At 32.4% G+C, this 6,592-nt stretch overlaps 1 pseudogene; it reads left to right on the top strand.

Annotated features, from left to right (window-relative positions):
* The first annotated feature begins 5,771 nt into the window (after nt 1-5,771).
* LOC136978184 (ubiquitin-conjugating enzyme E2 H pseudogene) lies at nt 5,772-6,360 on the top strand (annotated as a pseudogene).
* The last annotated feature ends 232 nt before the right edge of the window (nt 6,361-6,592 follow it).

The raw sequence follows: 6,592 nt of genomic DNA on the forward strand, positions 1-6,592 counted from the left end.
AGCATTGGTGAAAATGAGTCAGAAGGGGATATAGTCAATAACACTATCAACGATAAAACACAGGAAGATGAAATGATTATTACCGAGAAGATGAAGGAGAAGCATATAATTGATGATTCTGTGAGATAAGCAGAGGGTCAGGGGTTTATCCTCGCTGACCACTTAAGCCTGGTACTCACATGCGGAAACGGACGACGGAAACCGTCGACGGAAGCGGTTGCCGTTCCGTCGTCGTTCCGTATCGCGTGTACTCACATGCGGAAATTACTCTACAATTGAAACACGCCATCTGTCAGCCGTAAATATAAACAAGCTACTATAGTAGGAAGGCCACGTGCCAGTAGTGGAAAATGGCTTCTACCGGGATTGCTTTGTTATATCAATTAAACTTTTTAAGTTTGGCTTTGATCTTATCGCAAATTTAAAAAAAAAACCCTCAAAAACGAATAATTTGGATAGGAAAAATATTCTAAATCGTCGAAAGTTAGCTTTCGTCACCGAATTTCGATTACGCCATTCCCAATACTTTACGCAGTAAGTTACGTCTATTTGACATTAATATTTAAATTGGATAGTAATATAGCGTATAAATGAAATATATTAGCGTATTAGTGTACAAATAAAGTTTTTTAGCTTGATGACCGCCATAGTTCGAATGCTATCGCCCCACGTGATCTTTATGACGACATTGCTAAACGGTCTTCCTATTGGTCTAATTTTTGCCGTTCCGCTTTCCGCGACGGCAAAAGTTGAAAATTTTCAACTTCGTATTCCGTCGGCTTCCACGGCAAAAGTGAAGTCATTTTACCGTTCCGTCGACAGTTTCTGTCGTCCGTTGCCGCATGTGAGTACCAGGCTTTACACTGCACGGGTTGGCAAAACCCGATCTCGTTGTCGTTTCGGATGGCTAGGAGGGCAAAAAAGTGAGTAGGGAGGTGCGTCGGTAAGTCGACAGGCGTCTTGGATTGACAGGAGACAGGTTAACAAATAAAACATTTATTAAATAACTAGAATAACATACAAAGCGATTACAAACTATTCTACGGTACTATGCGGTTATATGCAAGTAGATATAAAGCTCAACAAATTCTAAACAAATAGGTGGCTATGAGCTAAGGCTATTGCCGTTGCGGGAAAGAGAGTTTACAAAGATCCTAACAAAATACCTCTTCGTGTAATATTGGACGATATAATTCGATGTATGGCGATCGCCGACGATGTGGAAGAGTTGCTGTAGGTCTTCTCCGAAGGGACTTCGTTCCTGGGCATGGAGACAGACACAAGTACAATAATAACTTCCAATGCGAGCGCCCTAAGTTTCCGGTGGCGCGAGCTTTTATAGTGTTAGAGTGGGAAGCTGTCGGTTGTTGACGATTCTATTGAATAAAACAACATTGAAGGTCAAAAGTGTCTATCAGTACATTTGGTCTACTATATCCAAGAAGTGGTTTAGCGATATGTTGAATAACTCCTTCTAAAGCTTTAAAGGATAGAAACGACAGTTTCTCAATAACGACAAATTTAAATAAGTTATATTGTTTAAAATTTGTTTAAATGCAAAATAAAACTAACAACAGCAATGTTATACACATTTATTTATTATACTTTATCATTTTAATTTTGATTTGTACATGAAAGCCTATATTGCATTAAAAACCAATGTCTTTAATTTTATTCTACTAAATCATCATCAGAAATATCACTTAAACTTTGGCTGCTACTAGTTTCTTCCTGTTCGTTTTCTTCATTAATTTCTTCATTAGCATATTTCTGGATAAATTCCTTAACCCTATTTATGTAATCTTGCAGAGAAGTTGTATACAAATAAGCGGCCTCCACATTTAACGGATTCATTGGTTTGTTTTTCAAGCTGTGTTAAAATCGTTTTATCAGACGTCGATGTTAAATTAATTAAAAAAAACAATCCTTTTTGTTCTTTTTAATTTTCTTTCGTTTAAAATTCAAGGATTTTAGCTTTAAAAATTATAAAACGACATACATGTACAGTACATGTATGCCATTGGCTTGCTTATTCAACTGTATTAAAGCCTCTTTACCAGGCAACGCGCCTATAGATTGACGCTAGTTTAAAGATGAGCGTTTAGAAGCGATCCCGGTGGCAGTGGATTGAACTATTATGCTGCACCAATAGGGGAAAAAAGTGATCACGTGACATAGGTGTCGCACATATCGATACGGTTGTAAACAAGCTGTTCCGTTCGAAGGATAGCTTACTTTATAATAATGGAAGAACGAAAATATTTTTTAGGAAGGTTAACAACGGTACAATTAAAGGAAGAATTAAAAAAGTACAATGCCAAGTTAGCTGGTAGAAAAGCCGATTTAATAGAAAGGTAAGTTAAAATAATCTACATCTACATTTTTATCGTTAATTATTACATTTATAATTTCAAGTCCTTATAACTATTACATGATAAGGTAACTTACCAGTAGATGAAAGTTTTAAGGATAAGATTTCACAAAATGCACATTTTTCGTCGATAAAAACATTTAAAGATCAGTAAAGTTGTCATTGATTCCTTTCACATTTGTCTAACCAATACATAAGGTCAAAACTTTAATTAAAATAAATTTTTTTTTCCTTTGGAATATGGTCATGTACTGAGCCTGACATATTATAACCAATTTATACCAGTATCTGAAATGTTAACTGTACCAATAGGTTATCGCTGTAATTTAGAACAACAATCAACACAAACAAAACTACTTTCTATGAAGTTCTAAGACAATATAAGAGATAAATATCTTAATCTTTTACCAAGAGAAACCAATATTCGGAGTATTTAAAATAAATATAATTAAAATGTCTTTTTTATTAGTCAAAAGTCTTCTTGTTTCAATAATTTAATGCAATAAGACTAATTTCCTCACCAATAAACTTTTTGTACAAGTGAATTTTTGCCCATTTTCTTTTACTAAATCTGGCATACACTATATATATGCCATATTTAGGTGCTTGTCAATACTGTTCAGTTACCTTATACTGTTTATTTTTATATTATATGTAATATATTAAGGTAAGAATATAATATATAATAATAATTTTTGCCTTTCCTGTCAATGAGACAGAAAAAACTAAATAAAATATTGGTGATCATATGTTAACTAGTTATTAAACTTGTTTACAATAATTTTCAGGTTACTGGCATATGAGAGGAATCAGAAAACTCATAATTTTTCTATATCCTGTGATAGCTCTCCTGAATTCAAACTTCCTGATTCATCTGAATATAAGGATCTCTCTCCAAGTTTACAAATTCCAGTTTTGACTATAGAGACAATTGATGCCTACATGCAGATGTCAGATCAAAGAATGCCACTGTCTGTGGTGCAGATGTATTTTAATGAATTCTTATTAATAATAAGAGGAACAAAAGAGAAACATTGTTTATATTTTAAAGGTAATGTAAAATCTGAATTAACCAAGGGGAACAGATTTACACAGATTTAGTAATTACAGATGATGGGGTTATAGAAAATGCAATATGTGAATGTACAGCAGGTAAACGGCCTAAAGCGTATTGCAAACATGTATGTGTAACACTATTGGCAATAGAAGAATATGGAAGAACAGGCACATATAAGTGTCACAAAACATGCACACAGGTTCTACAAACATTCCATCAGCCTACCCGCCAACATAAAGGTTCCCCAGTTAAGGCTAGTGAGCTTCCATTTCATTTATTTAAGAAGAAAGGAATGAAAAGAAAATGATTGGAAAATGACATAAAATTTGACCCCAGACCATCTGGCAGTACAATCCCTGATTATACAAACTTTGTTATTAATTTGGCAATGAACATGCAAAGTGGTTGTGCAATACCGATAATGTAATTAAGGCAACCAGCAAACATGAGGGCTTTAGAGTCAGATCATGACTGCAAAAGCACAATGTCTGAAATGTGTTTAAGTGCTTTACATGTAACTGAAGCAAGTAGGGAGTACATAAAACATTTGGAAAAAGAGACCAGATTACAATGAAAAAGTGCAGTTTGGAAGAAGGAACATTTGTTGCATTTGACATCTTCAAACTTTGGAAAAGTTTGTAAATTAAAATCAACAGACAGACTAAAATTGTGTGGCTCATTACTGTCAAGTAGGCCAATAAAAAGTAAGGCAATTTCTCACGGCTTAAGGTATGAAAAAAAAGCAATTGAAACATATTCTTTTGTAAATACTCCTGTGAAAGAATGTGGCATGTTTCTTCATTCAAAATACCCATTCTTAGCTGCAAGTCCAGATGGGCTAGTGGATGATGATAAAATATTAGAAGTTAAATGTCCTTACTCCAGTTTTAAACTTCCTGTGAATGTGCTAAAGATACCATATTTGGAATGTACTGATGACAAAATTACTTTAAAACGGAATCATGATTATTTTCATCAAATCCAAGGACGATTAGCAGTGACAAATAGACAAGTTGCTCATCTGTTTATTTACACAAAAAGTGACTTCAAAGTTTGTATCATTCCAAGAGATAATAAATTCATTGCAGACATGATTGAAACACTAATTATGTTTTTCCATGAGCATATTAAGCCAGTTCTTTTTAAAAAAAATGTTTTATAAACATTAAGTTTATAAAATAATTGAGCTAATTGTTATTTTACAATTTGAGTTTATGTAAAATTTTTCTAGATGGTGTATAGTGTGAATTTTTTTAAATAATAAAAAGAGATTTTGTTTTAAAGATTAAAATTCTTTTATTAGCTTACAAGTATTTATTCAACTATAGTACAAATTTTAAAACCACTATATTACTTTGAATTGAAGTTCCACAATGAAGACCTTACTGTGTATGATAGTATACATTCTTAATCTTAGAATTTATAAACAGACAAAAATTTAAAAATACTATAGATGGAAAACTTAAATTAGGCTAGGGTCTAGAATGGAAAAAAATTTATATACGGTATTAATAGAGAGCTAGACTAACAGTGAAACAAATTAAGAATCTCTGCCAACAATGCATGGTCTAAAATTGCATAACATAAAACATATAAATATAATTTCACTGCCAAGTTTGGTTACTGTCGGATGCATGTGTTGCTTCAAAATTTTATATGTACAGTACGAGCCATTCCTATAATACGTTCAATATGTATTCTTTTACTAGATATTTTTCTGTCTCGAGATGACAAACTGCTGCTCAGCTGTGCTTTTCCTCTCATAAAAGTGGGTATATTTACCACAACATCTTTAGTAATTAGTTATTCCTGAATGTTAAAACCTCCATCAGCCATTATCCAGTCTTAAAATAATTATTGGATTTTTGTTTAAAGAATTAACAAATCGTACTTTAGAACCGACAACGTATCGCTTAGTCTGTTTACAACCTCGTCGATACTAGCGCCGCGTGCGGAGTAGATTTCACTTTTTTCCCCTATTAGTTCTGATTTTCCGACCAATCTATATCTCGTAGCTTGCAATTAAAATCAATTAAATTGTTCAATAGTGAATAATGAGAATTGTGAAGTTGCAATTGAATATGTCCGCCGAGTTCAATGCTATTAGTTGTTTAAAAAAGCTTGACATAAATAAAAAAATTTAAACGTGTTTTTTGCAGAAAAATAAAAACTTTGTTGACCTTTTTACAACTAAGAATTTTTTTAGCTAACGAGAGTATATTTAAATGTAATATATTAAAATAATGTACGATTTTTTTATACATATTCGTATATAATAAAAATTAAACGTAATAATTTAATAAAACAAAGAAATATATAACAAAATAAGTCAATTGTTTTAAAATGGCTACGCGCGACAATAAAATCCGAATGAAAATCGATATAATGAGACTTCTAAAAAATAAATTCGAAGTAAAACAGTCGGATAAAATAAATGAACAGGCTGTGAAATTTTATGGGCCGAAAGAATCACTTTATGAAGGAGGAGTGTGGACAGTTAATGTGTATTTGCTCGATGGTTATCCATATAAGTCGCCTTCGATTGGATTTCGGAATAAAATTTACCATCCAAACATTGATGAAGCATCGGGTCGCTTGGATGCAATTAATCAAACGTGGACACCCTTATACGATTTATCGAATATATTTGAGTTTTTCTTGCCTCACCTTTTAATTTATCCAAACCCTTCCGATCCGTTAAATGTGGAGGCCGCTTATTTGTATACAACTTCTCTGCAAGATTACATAAATAGGGTTAAGGAATTTATCCAGAAATATGCTAATGAAGAAATTAATGAAGAAAACGAACAGGAAGAAACTAGTAGCAGCCAAAGTTTAAGTGATATTTCTGATGATGATTTAGTAGAATAAAATTAAAGACATTGCTTTTTAATGCAATATAGGCTTTCATGTACAAATCAAAATTAAAATGATAAAGTATAATAAATAAATGTGTATAACATTGCTGTTGTTAGTTTTATTTTGCATTTAAACAAATTTTAAACAATATAACTTATTTAAATTTGTCGTTATTGAGAAACTGTCGTTTCTATCCTTTGAAGCTTTAGAAGAGTTATTTAACATATCACTAAACCACTTCTTGGATATAGTAGACCAAATGTACTGATAGACACTTTTGACCTCCAATGTTGTTTTATTCAATA

The sequence above is a fragment of the Centruroides vittatus genome, unplaced genomic scaffold (genome assembly GCF_030686945.1).
Source record: "Centruroides vittatus isolate TY-2023 unplaced genomic scaffold, ASM3068694v2 contig_5, whole genome shotgun sequence".
Taxonomy (NCBI): domain Eukaryota; kingdom Metazoa; phylum Arthropoda; class Arachnida; order Scorpiones; family Buthidae; genus Centruroides; species Centruroides vittatus.